The sequence below is a fragment of the Onychomys torridus genome, chromosome 14 (assembly GCF_903995425.1).
Source record: "Onychomys torridus chromosome 14, mOncTor1.1, whole genome shotgun sequence".
Classification (NCBI taxonomy): Eukaryota; Metazoa; Chordata; class Mammalia; order Rodentia; family Cricetidae; genus Onychomys; species Onychomys torridus.
This window is the reverse complement of record NC_050456.1, coordinates 16946982-16965574: the sequence shown is the minus strand read 5'-3', so window position 1 is coordinate 16965574 and position 18593 is coordinate 16946982.

Here is an 18593-nt window from a genome sequence, read left to right as displayed (position 1 = left end):
TGTCCGACCTGTAAAGAGGTACTGAGGGCGAGAAAGCCTGCCAAGGAATCGAACTCATGCCTCCCTGCTTCCTAGTGAGTACAATGTGGCCAGCTGCTCCACTTTCCCACCCGTCATGAATTCTCCAGCATGATGATCCCTTAAAATGTGAGATAAAATAAACTCTTGCACCCTTAATTTGGTTTTGTAATGTATTTTGTTAAAAGAAATTAAAACAAAATGCATTTATAAAATATTGTTTGTGCTGCAAGTTGAATTGATAACACGATTCTTTCCAACACGTTTTTTTCCTAGACATCCATATCTCAGATACATTTAACTGACCATTAGGTTAAAAACAAAAAACAAAAAACAAAAAACAAACAAACAAACAAACAAGCAAAAAAAAACCTGGATATTTTAGCAATTGATAACACTGACATTCTCATGAACTCTCTTGAATGGTTCTTAAAACAGAGAAATGCTATGAAATTTGGTATAATATTTTTAATGTGAACCACACCGCCACTGCACTTTTGTTGTTATTGTTTTGTTTTGTTTTTTTTTTTTTTTGAGACAGGTTTTGCCTGTGTAGCTTTGCACCTTTCCTGGAACTCACTCTATAGACCAGGCTGACCTCAAACTCACAGAGATCCGCCTGGCTCTGCCTCCCGAGTGCTGGGATTAAAGACGTGCGCCACCACCCCCGGGCGCCACTCCACTTTTATTGGGAATGGCAAATATCTTTATATGTCACCATTAACATAACTTTTGAAAGAAACATCTAAAGTATGACGTATTTGCTTTATTTATAGAAAGATGGAAACAATGAGGATTTACATTTAATTTTTCTTCTGAACAAATGTGTTTTCAGATTCAATTATATAGCTAACTATCTTTAAACCATTTTCCTGTTTTAAAACATATAAATGATATCATCCTCCAAAGTGCATGTTTTCAGTTTCTATAGATGTTTAGGGACAGTTATGGTGAGCAGCTGCTTTGGGGAAGTATGAATACATTTGTTTACACACAGAGTTCATAAACATTGAAGTTTAGTCATTTGTATGTTAAGACTTAAGGAACTCTGAGAAAATTCTCGTAGATAATTCATGAAAAGAACAATATTTTCCTAGTCTACATAGTTTGGTGACTTTTACATTTAGTTTAGTTGGGAGGGGGAGAATATAGACTATTACACCATAATCAGGCATCTTTAACTACAACTGAAAGAGATTCTTGATGTGTATTTGTGTCTGTGCATTCTGCAATCTACGGTAACAAAACATTTGTTTTGTTTTCTTTTCTTTTCTAACCACAAACAGTTTCCTTTGAATATAGTTGAATTAAGCACAGCATTTACTCATCAGTTTATCTATATTGATTTTATATGTCCATACTGTGGCAAATTGGCAAAGATGATGAAAGCTGAAGAAACTGTTCATAAATTCTTGTATTACATTACACTAAAATAATCACTTTATTGTGTATGGCATTTAAGTGTCATAAACAAAACAAAAAATCTTCAAATTATATCAATGTATTATATCACTATATGAAAGGTAGATCCTATAGCTTCTCTGAAGCAAAACATGAGACAAAATTGAAGCAATTCAGAGAAGTATTCCATTCAGTGCAGACAATCAGGACAGACAAATGAATACTTCGGAAGTTTATTCATTACTGCTCCTTGTGCTTCTTTTCATTGACTTTCCCACAGGCTCACATATAAGCAATTCAACTTTACAGCAAGGTGGGTATATCTAGCCATCACCTCAGAGATGGAAAATTGTAATAACTGTATTTTCAGACATAATTCACAGGTTAAATCTGGTGGGAATTGCTTTCCTCTGAGTGAACTTCTCAGGATGATGCATTCCACAAAATATGTGTCGCCCTCAATCTGTGTGTGGAGATCACTGAATGCTGCAATGGAGATGATGGTGATTCAGACAACAGTATATACCACCACTAAGTTAATTTCTCCAAATTTCATAAGCACTCTGTTGATAAAAGACTGGCTCCTACGTCACTATTTTTTCTTTTGGTTGGGAAATATAATCTTTAATAGTTGAATAAATTTCTCTCCACACATTGGCTAATAGTAAATCTTTTCAGATCTAATTCAGCTTTATCGTTCCCTCTGGCAGCTCAGTTGTTGGTCCAGATTTATTGAATTCTGACAGAAAGCAATTGAAATCTCCCTTAGAAATAAAGTTCCTGGCGTGAGGGAGAAAAGGAGTCATAAAAAGTCCCATCCTTAGACTAGCATCTTTTATAATATAGAAATGGTCTGAAGTAGCTCTCCTGACACTGGGCTTGGTGGCAGTTCAGGTGGCAGTAGTGGATATTAACCTTGAGTTCTCAGAGCACATAAGCTACTCTTTCCCCCTTACTATACACCAGAGAAGTCAACTTAAATTAGATGTGAAACAGCTTATCTGGTGCATCTTTCATAATTGAACATCCCCAGATCCAAGAAGTTTGTTATATCTGATTGAAAGATTTTAGATTCCTAATGTGTGTTCTAGTTGTGCTCTTGGCTATGATAAAGACCATGGCCAACAAAAAAAGAAGGGAGGGGTTTATTTCAGCTTACAAATTACACTCAATCAATGTGGTAAACCAAGGCAAGGACTTGAAACAGAAACCAAAGAAGGAATTTTGCTTGCTGACTATCCCTCTGGCCTGTCAGCAGCTAGTTTTTTCACACAGTCTGGGACCACCTGCAGAGGGATAGCATAGCCCATAATGGGCTGGGCTCTCCTACCTCAGTTAGCAATTTAAAAAATGTCCCATGGCTGAATAGCTCATTTTATTTCCTCACTGTGAGCTGCCCTGATATTACACAGCTATCTTATCCACCTACTTAGCAATCAATATATTGGTGCATCTGAAGTTTGGACAGTCATATTTAAGTCCTGATTGACATGTGTTTGGAGTTTTGTTTGAGTGCATTTTTTTTCCTGCTTATTTGAGTAAATGCCAAGAAATGATACTTGTGGACCATATGGGATGGGGATGGTTAGCTTTTTTATTGTATTTTTTATTTTATAAATTAATATAACTTTACTTATTAGCCACAGATTCCCGTCCTCCCTCTTCCCACCTCCACTACCCTCTCCCCAGCCCAGCCCCCTATTCCCATCTCCTCCAGGGCAAGGACTCCCCTGGAAAGGAAATCAGGGAATGGTTAGCTTTTAAAAAGATGCTATGCTGTCTCTCAAAGTAGCTCCTCCATGTTCTTAGTGTGAGAGAGATGCCTGTCATTCTTCATTCACATGAGCACAAATTGTTTTGTGTGTTCTAAGTGTAGGACTTTACAGTAGGTGTACAAATGGCCTATGTGTATTTATATGTATTTCTCTAGTGACATATGTTCTAGAACATACTTTATATGTTTATTCCCAAAGGCATCTCTTATTTTGGAGGAGCTGTTTATGAGCTGTACTCATTTTCACTTATTTGGTTCTTCACTTTCTCAATTATGTTTTAATTGTTTTGTATACTTTGATTGTTACACATTTATTAGGCATATTTTTGCAAATATTTCCTTTCGTTATCCTGACCTATTATTGACAACTGATCATTATAGTTTCCCTGTGGATTTTGCCTCTTTTGTTGCTTTGAAGTGTCATTATCATACTTGAAGTCACTTATATTTCCAATATTATCTCTAAGATTCTCATATTTTTCAATAAGCATTAGTTCTGTGTTCCATTTTAAATTAATATTGTGGAAGTGTATGGTCTGTGTCAGTTTATATATTTATTTATTTTGAGCATGCAGATGTTTAGTTATTGTGACTTTATAACCAACAAGGGGCAAGCTTAAAGAACAAAGTGAAAAGTAAGGAGAAGAATCTCACAACATATCTTTTGCTTTTAATTTTCTATACAGATCTTTATTTCTACGAAATAGCCATGTAACTTATATATTTTATCTGTTTTAACAAATTATATATTGAAAAATATATGCAAAAATTAGAAATAAATGGATTTCAGCCTTGATGGGTGGTGCCATCCCTGGACTGTTGATCCTGGGTACTATGAGAAGGTGGGCTGAGCAAGCCATGGGAAACAAGCCAGTAAGCATCACCCCTCCATGGCCTCTGCATCAGCTCCTGCCTTGGGGATCCTGCCCTGTTTGAGTTCCTGTTTTGACCTTCTTTAGTGATGAACACCAATGCAGAAATGTAGGCCAAATAAATCCTTTCCTCCACAACTTGCTTTTCGGTCAAAGTGTTTCATCACAGCAATAGAAATCCTAAGACAGTATATTTCCTTCCAGTGTTTTCTTTTTCTTTCTAATGTCCCAATCTTTCAATTCAAATTGACCTGGTCTTTGAACTAATCTCTTCAAATCCCCATGGAAACTAATTTCCAATCATGCCTGTTAGAAGTTATCTAGATTAAGTTTAATTAGGGTGAAAAGAACCAAACTAAAGGTGGGTGATAACATTGTATGGAGTCTGGGTCTTGGATTGAATAAAATGATGAAATATGTGTGAGAACTAGTATTCATTGCTTTCTGCTTCCTGACAGTGAATTGTAGTTGGCATTTTCTTTGGGTCCTCTACCATATAAAGACATGGAGACTTATTCTTAATTATAAATGCTTGGCCTTAGCTTTGGATTATCCCACCAGCTCTTTTAACCTAATTTAACATGTTTCTATTCATCTACATTTTGCCTCAGAGCTTTTTGCTTTCTTTCGTTCTGTATTTCCTACTTTCCTGTTTCTTCTGTGTCTTGCTGACTGGACCCTGGCATTTCCCTGTCATCTGCTTTTCTTTCTTCTCTATTTATTTATTGTCCCTGCTTGGAATTTCTGCCTATACCTCTTCCCTCCCTATTGGCGTTTCACTTTTTTTATTAGACCAATTAGGTGACTTAGACAGGCAAGGTAAAACAGCTACATATCTTTATATAATTAAATAATGCAACATATCTTTACATAGTTAAACAAGTATTCTGCAACATAAAAAAGCAGTCCATCTTTACAGTTAAACAAATGAAATAGATCTTTACATAGTTAAACAAATGTAACTCATTTTTGTGTAGTTAAATAATATTCCACAACATTTCTCCTTTTTTGTCTAAGTAAAAATAAATGCTTTAGCTTAAATAGTAAAAATATATACAATAAGAACAATCATCCAGGTAGAATAGTATTTAAATTATCCAGTTCATCGGCATTATGCAATTTCAGAGAAAATACCGCATTACCTATCCTATCTTGGTGGAGTCAAAGTTGTGCACTTAATTTACTTTCTATCCTAACTGGTATTACCAACCTCAGATTATCTTTTTAGAGCTCAAGGCATTTTTTTTAACATAAATAATTTAAGTTTTTCAACCTTATAAACTTTACTTCTCTTACGTAAGCTTCTTTTCTAAATTTTGTCACAAAGAAAACTATTCTATAACTACCTCATCTTCAGCTCCATCAGAGAGCTGAGAAGGATAAAATATTACTTGAGGAAAGAGGAAGTGCAGAACAGGCAACCTGCAAAACTATAGAAATGAGAGAAGCAGCTGGCTGCTGGGACAGTCACCCACAGTTCCTCTGCAACTTTGGTGCCTCTATCTTCAGCTTGCAGGCCTAGAATATCTAACAGATGTTTTGTGAAGCAAGGATTTTGAAGGACTATTTTACCTTGTCTTGGCAAAGTTTCACAGTCTTTTTACTTTGTATCCTGTTTGTCCAGTTTGGACAGCATACTGTCTGCAATTGAGATATTGGCAGTTTCTTCCCCAAATGGCTAGCTTTACCACAATAAAAGCAAACTTTATATGGAAGATCTTTGATGCCCATCATCCTTTTATAAAGTGGATTGGTGCAGCCAGGAGCAGATATGTCTCACTGTCATGAAAAACCTTACATTATTAAATATCTTACCTGACAGATTGTACAGGTCTCTCAAGTGTTTAAAGAGCATCTATATAAAATATATTTTTGTTTAAACTTGAAAATATACCTAACATAGCTATAAGTTTAATTATTGTGGATGACTAACTACTAACCTGCATTTCTTAATATACATTACATTTTTTTAATGTGCTGCATAGGTAAAACAACACAAACACAAACAGAAATATATATATATATATATATATATATATATATATATATATATATATATATATATAGTATTAAAATAACCTTAAATTTGTATCATTATACAAATTTGTCTTAAACAAGAGTCAAAACATATATGCAGTATAACAAAATAACCTTATATTAGTATAGTTACAGAAAAATATCTTAATGTTAGGAGCATACATAGAGTATGTTCCAAAAATTAACCTTAAATTTATATCACTATACTGTAGGATCAGTTTCTAAATGTTGTTATTAATAAAAACAAAAGCAAAACCCAGAGCCAGATATTGGAGTGAAAATCTGAGAGATCAGAAAAGCAGAAAGAGGATCTACCACTTGGAGATCTTATACCAGAGAGACCTACTTACTGTATACATATGCCTATATGCGTTTCTGTTCTGCATTTCACTTCCTCTATCCACCCAGCTAATCACTTCCTCTTTCTGCCCAGCTCTGTCACTTCCTGTTTGTCTATGCAGACCTCCAGACCTTTATGGTTAACTAGTGTTAGAATGCAAGGCTTGTATCACCATGCCTGGCTCTGTTCCCAGTGTAGCCTTGAATTCACAGAGATCTAGAGATATCCCTGCCTCCCAAGTGATAGGATTAAAGGCCTGTGCTTACTTCTATGTTTAATATAGTGGCTGGCTTTTTCCTCTGATCCTCAGATAAACATTATTGGGGGATGCAGATAAAATATTACCACACTATACAAAAATCTGTATCAATGTAAAATATTTAAAAATAATAGTTGTTTTTTTAGTTTAAAGTAGATTCAGTAACCTTCCCTTTTATCATATTCCCCCCTTTTTTTAGAAATTGATCCTTAAATCTTACCTCCCTTGCTTAGTTCCCTCCTTACCATCACCAATAAGAAATTCCAACCTACACCCCTAAGTGATGACAAATATTCATAACCCACTGAATGACCAAAATCTACCTACCCCACCTCTTGGTAATGTAGGCATCACATTTTAAAAATTACTTCCTACTGTCTGAGGATGACAGCATCTTTAAGGGACTCTGAGAAAATTGTGATAATGGCCAAGTCCTGGAAGAGATAGCTGTATCATTTGTGTTTTGTCTTTGTATCATGGGAAAGTGTATGGCTGGAGTAGTCTGTGAGGATGGACCATCTCAGTTAGTAGCCTTAAAATTGCTCTGAATGTAGAACTCCAAGGAAACTGCAATAGAGGAACTCTGAAAGGCAGGATTACTTTGGACACCCGTTTTCATTGGTATCTGGTCCCCTTGCTCTGAAAACACACAGAGGTAACATACATATCTGCATTAACACAAGTATGGACTCTGTGTTATACACAAGTAAGCCAAAGATGATTTTTTTGTTTTGTTTTGTGTTTGAGCAGGTAAAATACATCCATCAACTTTCTAAGTTTGTTTGGAGTGTACAACCAAACCTCTATCCATGTCATACAAATGACATACATATGATATGTAATAATAAGTCATAAGGACTCTGTAATCAACAAGATTTATTTTGCCTCATCGAATATCAGAGCTGTTCCTATGTCAAGGGATCAACATATACATGTAAATGAATTGCTAAATGGTCTTATTAGCAGAAAATCTGGAGCCAGATATTGAGGTAAAAGCTGAAAGATCAGAGAAACAGAAACAAGCCACCCATGTTCTTACCTCTACAAAATCCTCAGCCTCAAGAGAGGAGTTCCTGTTTTCTCAGACTGAAAGCCTCTGAGTCCTCACCTGAAAGGGTCTTCATTGAACTGACCTTATATATCTTTCTGCTTCCTGCCATCACTTCCTGTGATTAAAGGCATGTGTGCTTCCCAAGAAAAGACAAAAGATCTCAGAGCTAGGATTAAAGGTGTGAGCCACCACACCTGGCTCTGTTCCCAGTGTAGCCTTGAACTCACATAGATCTAGAAAGATCTCAGGCTCCTGAGTGATTAGATTAAAGGTGTGTGTGCCACCACTATCTGGCCTCCATATATAATCTAGTGGCTGTTCTGTTTTCTGATCCCCAGGAAAACGTTTTAGGGTACACAATATATTGTGGTATACAATATATCACCACACATACATCATCTGTCTTGTGGTTTCTCCATGTATATTTCTTTACTGCTGTGGCCAAGAATCAAATCTGGTCTCTATTAATTTTGGAAGAATCCACTGCTGCTGTTTTACTTTCCTTACCTTGGCAGCACTTTAGGTTAGTAGCAGTCTGGCTTCTAAGGCTGTAGTCTTGGGAAATTTTGTTTCCCCAGACAATGGCTATGTTGCTTCCGCTAAAGTTCTAACTAAATCTCTTTTGTTCCAATAAAATTTGATATTCAGAGGCTAGTGTGAATAGAGTTAGAGAGCTCAGAGAGTTAGAATAGCAACTGGCAAACTTTTTTTCTTTGCTTCCCCCCCCCCTCCCCCCCCCCCACAAGCCATTCCCTTCTACACTGTCCCAACTGAAAAAAAAAAAAAAAAAAAAGACCTTTCCTGCTACTTCCTGCCAACCAGTTGCTAACCCTGCCTCTCTAAGCTCAGGTTAATTTTATTTAATTAATGCAAATTCAGCACATTTTTGCATAGTTAACAAATGCAGCATAAACAAACATAACACACCTTCATATAGTTAAAGTGCTATTCTATGACATTAAAAAAAGTAACACATCTTGGCCCAGTTAAAATAATAGTCCACAACACACAATCTTGCATTTCCTGTGGAAGCAAAAGCATGACCTCTCTCCCAGTGCAATAAATTTTCTGAATTTCATTTTAAAGTTAAGACATCCCTAAAGTATCTAGGCTTGTTTAATTCAGCAATTTTATTTACAACCTCATATCTCTCAGTAGCTGTGGTTCACTTATCAGCATTCAAAAAATTCAGGGGATATAGAATCCCTGTATATTTTCCATCCTTATATGGCTTATTCTTTATATATATACATATATATATATATATATATATATATATATATATATATATATATATAATCTTTACTCTTTGTTTAAATAGTTTACTTAATTATTTTCAAACTATTTTTCCTATGACTGTCTATACCCTTTTCACTTCTTTCTTAAGCAATTGCTCACACTATAGTCTGTTTTAAGTTGTTTTTGTTGTTGCTTTTGTTTTCTATTGGACCTGCGCACTTGTAGCATTCTCTAATCATGTGAGCCAAACCCTAAACTGCTCTGCAGCAGCTAGGCTCTCTGCTCTGCTGCTCTGGAAGTTGGCTCTGCCTCTTCCACTGTCCATGAGAGCTAAGCTTTAAGCCTGTTGGCCAGACAGAACTGAGCTTAAGTGGGAGCTTCACTAACTGAGAGCTGCATTTTACCTCCCCAGCTCTAGGAACTTGGTGCATGCCAGTTGCTCAAGTGCTCTGCTGCGCAGCAGTGACTCTAAGGAATTTATCTGGTTGTTTTTTTTTTTTTTCTTTCTCTAGCTTTGTCAGGCCCTATGAGTGCCATTTAAAGTTGGATTTTTCTGTGGGTCACCACCTGGCTTCCAAATATAGACATGGAGACTTATTAGTTATGAATGCTCAGCCTTAGCTTAGCCATGCCCCACTAGCTCTTTTACTTTAAGATGTTTCTATTCATCTACATTTTGCCTCAGGGCTTTTACTTTTCTTTCATTCTGTATGTCCTACTTCCCTGCTTCCTCCATGTCTTGCTGGCTGGGCCCTAGTGTCTCCCTGCCATCTCCTTTACTTCTTTTTCTCAAGCCTAAATTCCTACTTACTCTCTCTATTTCGGTAGTTCCACCTATACCTCCTCACTATTGGCTGTTCAGCTTTTGATTAGACCAATCAGGTGACTTATCCAAGCAAGGTAAAACACAACACATTTTTATATAGTTGAACAATTACAAAACATATTTGCACAGTTATACAAATATTCCACAACAGTAAATGTCATATTACCAGCTACCTGCAGCTCCTACCACCATGCTGTACCATGGGCAGTACCTCTAGAACTGTGAGAAATACAATGCTTTCCTTCATTAAGTTAGACATTGTCAAATATTTGGTCATAGTAAGGACACAATCAACTTTCATGAATGTATTATGCATATAATCATTATGTACATTTTTGCACCTATTTTCTTAATATTTCTTATAAGAGTCTTTGGGAGATGAGCTCCCACCTGCTCCCACGTTTTGAAGGGTTCTTGGGTGGAGGAGGGAAAAAAATGACAAAATATTAGGTATAAAGATACACCTAGATGCTGAGGAGAAAGACAGAGACACAGGATAGCTTTGGGAGGGGCCTGCATCAATACCCAACTGCCTCTTTGTTTATTCAACAGGGCTTTTTAAACAATGCCAAGGGGAGAGGGGAAATGTACAGCCAAATGTAGACCCTTCCAAACACCTGGTAACCCAAGCCCTTGGTCAAACCATCCCATTATGCAGCCCTGCTGGGTAAAGCAAGCTCAGATTCTCTGACCCTGAATAAGGTCTCACTTAAAAAGCCTCTGTAGGTATTCACAATTTCTTTTTATAATCTTTTCAAATCTAAAACTTCCTATGTTGAAAATTTATGTGTCATTCCTTTTTATAAGCTTTCTTCTACTCTCAGTGACTAAAACGTATTTTTGCATACATATAAATTCCCAATTTCAGTGATCTTCTGATCTAATATTCTATATTGATTTCCACTAATGTTATCTCTAAGCCTCATAATTATGTTCTCTATTGTATCTCTGATTCAAGTCTGCATACATAAAAAAAATGAAGATGATGAGTTTAAACCTATGTTTCACTTATTTGTGAAATAAAAGATTATTGTATATTAATGAGCTTTTTAAAAGTTTAGATGTGCCTAATATTTGATGCATAAAAACAATCTTATGAGGTTGTTTATTTTGACATTTTCATGCATCATGAAGAAAATTTTTCTCAAGTATAAAAATAGATATAGTAATACTTGTGTCTGTAGTGAGAATAAAGTGATAAAATATATATGAAGAGGAAGCTGTGTAGTCTAATTTATGTACAAAAGAAATGGCATCATCTCTGTCTCAAAATATTGAAAGTGATTAAAAAGTACATTAATTTTATTTGTTGATAAATCTGAGCCTGATAATCCAAGTTTATTTCAAAATTTTGATCTCAGGGTTAAGGAATTGAGGTTAAAAGATAATATTATGAAGGCACAAATAATTGTCATATAAATAGACCATCAAATTATCCACCTCTGAACTTGTGATTACATCCCAAATATTTCTGACTTTTCACAGAAATCAAATGTATACGGATTACTGAGAAATTGCCTGGATGATAGGAATTATGTTATCCGATATATTCTTTTTCCAAGAGAAGTCTTTTTGACAACACAGTGGCTGCTGTTCTCTTTCAAATGTGCAAATGAATAAGCCAGAACCTTTATTCTGTGTTCTCTGAACATATGAAGTTTTTCTCTTAAAATCCCCCTCCAAGAGTTTAAAGAGAATACATGTTTGAAAATAGTACTAATATTTTAGTAATTACAATATTTTCCTCAATTCTTAATTGATTATTGAAATTTAAAATTATCAGACAGGAAATGAATAGGAGCTAAGCAATTTCCAAGTCTCTGACAGCTTATTTTAAATCAACCCCAAATTGTTGTGTTTTTATCATATATTTATCACTTTTAAACGTGTTAATTGTGTTGCAAGCACTGCAGCTGGGATTAATTTAGGGATTTTGAATTGCCTTCTCTACAGCTGGTGAACACTGAAGCAAAACTGTGAAATAAGCTTTGCTAAAAGAATTAGAGAGTTTGCAGTGTTAATTATTCAACCATTTCCTTCAGAAATCCTCCTAAGAAGTGTGATCAAAATTATAAAGGAATTCTTTTTCTCATATGATGAACAGCAGTATGATGGCTGGTTGATGAGTATGCTAATCTTATGTACCTCTTGTTATTTCAGTGTGAAACTCCTAAATATTTAGGAGGGAGCAATGTGTGCCAATTAGCAAAATGACAAAATGGAAACTTATTTATTGCTCAAAAATGACCAAAAGGAGCAAATTACTCAAAGGTTATATGGGGGTAGAATGGCTTTATTTGTTCACTTCTTTCATTCTTTGAGACTCTTTATGGTCCTTTATTTTGTTCTTAAAAGAACCAGGCCATTACTTTTGAAACCTCAATCCTTCACTTATCATTCTCCATTCTGATAAATGTGTAGTGTACAAGTGATTAGTCTCTGAGCATAAATGAACAGACTCCATAGCCATTCTTAACATGTACATTAGGTTTATTGAAAACCTATATAGGGGCAAGTAACTTTTTGAGCAATTGTATATGAATGGGGGAAGTATGGAAGATACATATGATCTATTACTCACTCTCCATGTCTGTGATAAAATGCTTGAGTAAACAACTTAGAAGAAAGAATGATTTTCTTTAGCTCCTGGTTTCACAGGGTTCAGTGTTCAGCTGGTCCACTGCTATGAACTGTGTTCAGGCAGAGCATTGTACTACAAAATTTCTGTAAAGCCCAGCTCCTCACTCATGGAAGCAGCAAGCAGAGAGAGACTCATGGCAAGATGTAAGGCTCCAAACAAAGCCCCAGTAATATACTTCCACCCATGGCTGTCCACATATCATTTTCCATCAACTCACCATAATGCTGTCCAATTATGCATCTATAAATACATTAACATATTTGTTAATAAAGAGCTCTAACACAATGCACAGTATGCTGCTGAATAAGCTTTCAACATTTAAGCTTTTGGATGACATTTAATGTCCAAACAGTGTAAGTATCTGAGATCTTTTTTTTAAATTAGAAATTATTGTCCCAATAGATTCTGCTGAAATTTGAATGTTAATTTTCTGAAGAAAAGCTTTAGAAAGTTATTTTATTAGGTCTAGCCTTTGTCCTTTATTTTGGGCTTCAATAATAGATAGTATTGGAATTGAATTTTTATTTGTAATCTGTGAAGAAGTTACCTAACAAGATATTTTTGTGACAAAATATACCAATTGCTTTGCTAAGTTCTTTAACACAATCCTGAATAAATTATTCTTACTTTAAGTATATTTCAACATTTTTCAGTAAGAATTTTTTTCTTATTGAAATAAAAAATTTTCTTATTGAAATAAGAAAGTTTTATTTAATAAAAATATTGAAATTTCATGTATCCACAGCATATTTTCATGAAAGCTCAATCACTTTCTTTTCCAATACAAACGTGTATCATTTCAACTCTTTGCTTATATATTTTGTTGAAGAGATTAAGCCCTTGACACCATAGTACCTTATAGCATAGATAAGAAAGATATAGGAAATATAATCCCAATTTCTTTTTTTATATGACTCTTTATTCCTTTTTTTCCAAGTTGAACATTGCACAGGGTACTGATCCAAATACATAGATTTGTATCTTATTGAAGAGAATATTTGGTCTTCATTTTATACTAGTTGTGTTTTCCATTTTTAATCAAGCAGCTAATTTTATACTGTCTTTTCAATATTGATGGTTAGAATTATCTATGAATTAAGGAGATTTTCACAGCCTTTATAGTCCTGATAATTGCACTATACATTTCTAAAATGCAGAAGAAAATATTATGACAGTTTTCATTATAAGTAAATATATTAGGATATAGGTATAATATGATTTTAATGTTATCAAGATATTCATTTACACAAATAGCATGTCACCTCTTAAATATTTTATATAGGAATTAATATAAATGTAAACAAAAAGTCCAATAAAAAGTTTAACATGTTTATGTGCATGAAAGCTATGCATAGTAACTGATCAAATATAAAAATTAATGTGTTATAAAATAAATGACATCTTCTTTCAAACCTAGTCTTATGCTGTACTAGAAATTCCATAACAAATTGATTTTTTAACATGTTTCAGTGATAATTTGTGTTCTGGGAAAATTTAAAGATAGACAAAAAATAGTATTTTTTATATAAGTATTCTTTAAAGAAGTATATTGTCAAAATATTGTATTTAGATAGTTTGAGTGTATATATATATATATATATATATATATATATATATATATATATATAAATTACATGTGCTGCTTTGTTCATACATATGAAAGTTTAATGACAACATATGTGAGTTGGTACTTTCTTTCTATCATGTGGTTTCCAAAGATCCAACTGTGGTTATCAAACTTAGCCACAAGTACCATTGCCCTCTGAGACATCTCACTGGTTTTGCTTGCTTTTTTTCTGTATTAATGAAATGTACAGTAAGAGCTTAAGGAGGTTCAATGGTCAACATTAACTATATTTAAATATATGTTTCTGATCACCAGAGGGAGAAAAACTACACTATGTATTTGCCTAAGGGAGAAATTGAGGGAGAATCAATGTGAGGACACTAAACTCTTTACCTTCCCTTAGCAACAGTAAAATTGAGACTTATGTTACGCATGACTATCTTAAACATGTTTATTTTTTCTAATTATTCTGTTTTCCTATGCAAGTGACTCTTCTTGTGAAAAAGTTTTCCCATTTCTGGTCCTCTCAATTTAATTAAAATACTCATTTAAAAGTATTTTAGTAATTCGTTGAGAATGTATACATTGTATTTTGATCAGAACCACCCCTCTATTCTAATTAATTAACACTGTGTCCTTCCTTATTTTTGTTTTCAATCTGTCAAGTCTGATTTGTGTCATCTGTTATTCTTGGTGTAGTATGCATCACAAGAGCAGAGTCAATCCACTAGGGGACACAACTTGAAAGAAAACTGACCCTTTCTTTCCCTCTAGTCATTAAGATGAACAGTTGATCAATGGGATCTCACTACACTAAAGAGCTGTGGTACAACAAACAACATCATCATTCAAGAGAAGAGACAACACAGAAAAATGAGAAAAAAATCTTTACCAGCTATACTTATAAAGTAGATAGAGAATATACAAGAATTAAAATAATAGACATTAAAAACCCTGTCCAAATTGAAAACTAGGTCAAGGATCTAATCATAGTTCTCAAAATATGAAATACAAATGGCTCATAATTTTTTAAGTGTCTGGATAAAGTAAAGCTTTATTTATGATCAAGAGGGTTGCTGTGAAGGGCAAAGCACACAGTTACAGAAAGTGCACTTTGTTTTGTTTTAACTCAGGTTGTGACTCTGTCTCTTTCCCCATAGGTTGGGGTCTAACCTCATGATTTCACAACTGGCTCTTCTGAAAAGATGGTGAAGATCATGCAAAGATCTTAGATATGCCCCTCTAGAAGAGACCAGACATGGTACTGGAGGAGTCAGCATCAAGTAAACTGTCATCCAGAACATTCATCCTAAACTGACTAAAGAAGAGGATGCCTAGGGCTTTATCACAGTTTTGAGGTATGCTAAGAGGGTATGTCTAAAAGACTATAACCATCAGATTCAGGGAGGAAAAGAAGTCATTGACTGATTTATGGAAATGGATGTGAGGGTGAAGGTATGATAACAGTTATTTGCATTCTAATTCTTAGAAATCCCAGAGAAGCCAGAACACAGGTTACTTTTACATGTCAAAATCAAAGCCTATCAGAGTTTTTGGATGGGTTCACAAGAGCTTCCATGTATTGATTTCTACTTAGTCTGCTTTGGTTTCTATGTTTCATTTCCAGAGTGACAAACTTACAATCTGCTTTGATGTCCTTTGATAGCTATTGGATTTACTTAAAGTCAGTGCGAAGTTTTCCCCAAGTGGCTTCTAGATGTGGAGAGAAAAGATATTTACACATATTTTAATTTAATTTTTAGGTTAAAGAAATAGTAGACCTGTTTAACTTCAGGGTAATCCACTGCTAAAGTGAGCCAGGGTCTGAAGTATTATACTTAGCAACCTTCTATTTCTTTAAAGAAGCAGATAGTGAAATACGGTTGTCTAAAGAGAACCTCATGTGAACATGTTCTTAGTGTGGAGAATGTGGTCCCTTGCACTCTTGCCAGTCCTCTCCATCTTCACTTATACAACCCACTGTGTTTTCAGATCATACAGGTGGCCATGGTTTTCGGGTTTTTGTGTGTTTGTTTTGTTTTGTTTTTTTGTGCTGTCAAAGCAAGTTTAGTATCTATTCCTCAGGGTGTTCAGTTGGGCCGAGAGGAACGCAGGACTCCTTTAGATTTTCTTGTAGCAGATTTCCTAACTATGTGAGAATAATTCAAAGGCTGTCTTTGAACTGACCGTGGCTTCTCTCAGAAACAGTGAGGAAATCATTCCTCTGTGTTAACTCCTCTTTGTGGAGTAGATACTATTTAGAATTAATATTGTAGAGTCTGTATGGATTCGCTGAACTGGAGAGCAGATGATTTTCCAGTTACTGAACATTTCAAGAGAAATCCTACAGTCCCTTAGGACCTCATTGACCTGAGAGTGCAAATTCCAACAAGGGGGTATGCAAAATATTTCCCTCTTTCGTCCTCTGCTCACATTAGTGCCTCCTCCAAGTGGGTTCATTGAATGTACAGAAAATCAGTTCCATCAGCTGGGTACTTTTAACTACTGTGTAATATTTTAATGACCAAACACTTTTAAATACACTTCAATTACACATACATTTTATCCAGGAAATGTAATTATTGCTGTTTGGTCTTAGAAACTTTAATACTATTACAACATCTCTAAATTTCATTCTTTTTCTGCCTTAGAAAATCTATCCAGTCTTTCAGAACTTGCATAAGCTTCCTTTATTTTTGTTCTCATCCTGGAAACATATAGCCATTTCAACCTTCATATGTATAAAATCCCTCTTCACTGAAACAATTTCCAAATTCCTATCTTTCATTTGCTTTTCTTTAATTTGCTGGTTTCCATTATTAATTCCATGAGATATAATAACATTAACAAATGAATTTATTAGACTCAACCAAGAAATCATTAAAAACTATAATACTGGTAATACTATTGGGAAATATTTGCTTTATTATTTTTTATTATTTTTATTTATTATTTTACTGTTGCTGTTGATATTTATTATTTTGTTTGCTGTCAATTTAGAATTTTATTACATAATGCTCATATAGAATGCATGGAATTATTTCTGTTCTGTGTTTTGAAAATATGATTTTAATTGAAATAGAATAACATCACTTTCTCAACTTTTGCTTCCCTCCAGTCCCTTCCTTATTCACAGCCTCACTCCAGCCTCTCCACCAATATTCAACTGAATAGCGTCTATTTTGTGGATTATTTTCAGATATGTATGTCTGAACATACATGTCTATCTACAAATACATATAGAAATGCAGCCTGCTGAATTTGCCTTTGTTGTTTGTGTGCATCTAATTTCAATGCTGAGCACTTTGCATCAGACAACTAATATGAGAGCTCATTACTGGGAAAAAACAAAAAGCAAAAAAAAAAAAACAAACAAAACAAAAAACAGTTCTCTCAGCACTCATCAGTTACCAATAGTTTTGTCTGGGGATGAAACTCACAAAATTGCCCCCCTTCTAAATTAACATGCCTATTGAGCCATAGATGCAGTATGTAGATGTATCCACTGGGGCTATCTCCCCATAACCTGTTGTGTCCCCTTATAGTTTACTATTGGTGAAATTATTAAGGCCATTCCACTTACGGAGGTTTATTTTATGGGGTAACTTACAAATGAAGGGGTAGGTTGCAGGGTCTGGCAAAGGTATAGCGCAGTCCGGCGGTGTTCTCTGGAGAACTCTGCTCGGTATACCTCCAGTGTCCAGGGTCCTGGAACCAAGCGAGAGCCCTCCTTGGTCTTCTGCTCCCTCCTCTGCCCCACCTTGTGGGCATGATCATTACCAAAGCCTCAATGGGGGTTGGAACTTCCAGGCCAATGCTGGGATGGCTATCCACTACATCTCCCCCTTTTGTCTAAATAAGAAAGTTCTAACCTAATACAAGACTATATACAAAGAGATGGTTATCAGATATTGCCCAGGAGTAATGAGGGATAATGACTTAGATAAGTTGGAATTACAATAAGTGCAAACAATATCAAGCAAAAAACACATAGCAAAATCCAGGGAAGTCTAGGGCATGGGTAGGTGGCATGTTACAAGGATCATTCCAAAAGGTGTCCTATCCTAAAGAACCTGAGTCTAATATTTAATGTAGTTGATCTAAGATATTATATATGTATATATACTAAGTTGTAACTATAACTGTTAATCTCCAACCTCATCAAAGACCTGAGAAGGAATATAATAATACCTGAGAAATGGGAGAAGGACACAAGCAACTTTTGGGAGTCTTGCAAGAGTAGACAGAGACAGCTAGCAGCCTGGACAGTCACCTAATGTTTCTCAGCATTGTTGGTGCATTCAAAGTGGCTACAGGCCTAGAGTATCTGACAGATCATTTTCAGTAGCAGGAATTCTGAAAGACCATCTTACCCTGTTTTGGCAAAGTATGGTGGTCGCTTTCCTTGTGTCCTGCTTGTCCAGAAAGGACAGCATTTGTACTGTCAGCAGTTGAGGCAAGGGCAGTTCTTTGCCCAGTAGGCCATTTTGTGCCAAAAAGACAAACTTCCAAATGGAAACGTCTTAGAAGCCCAACATTCTCTCGGGATTAAATTGGTGCTGCCAGGA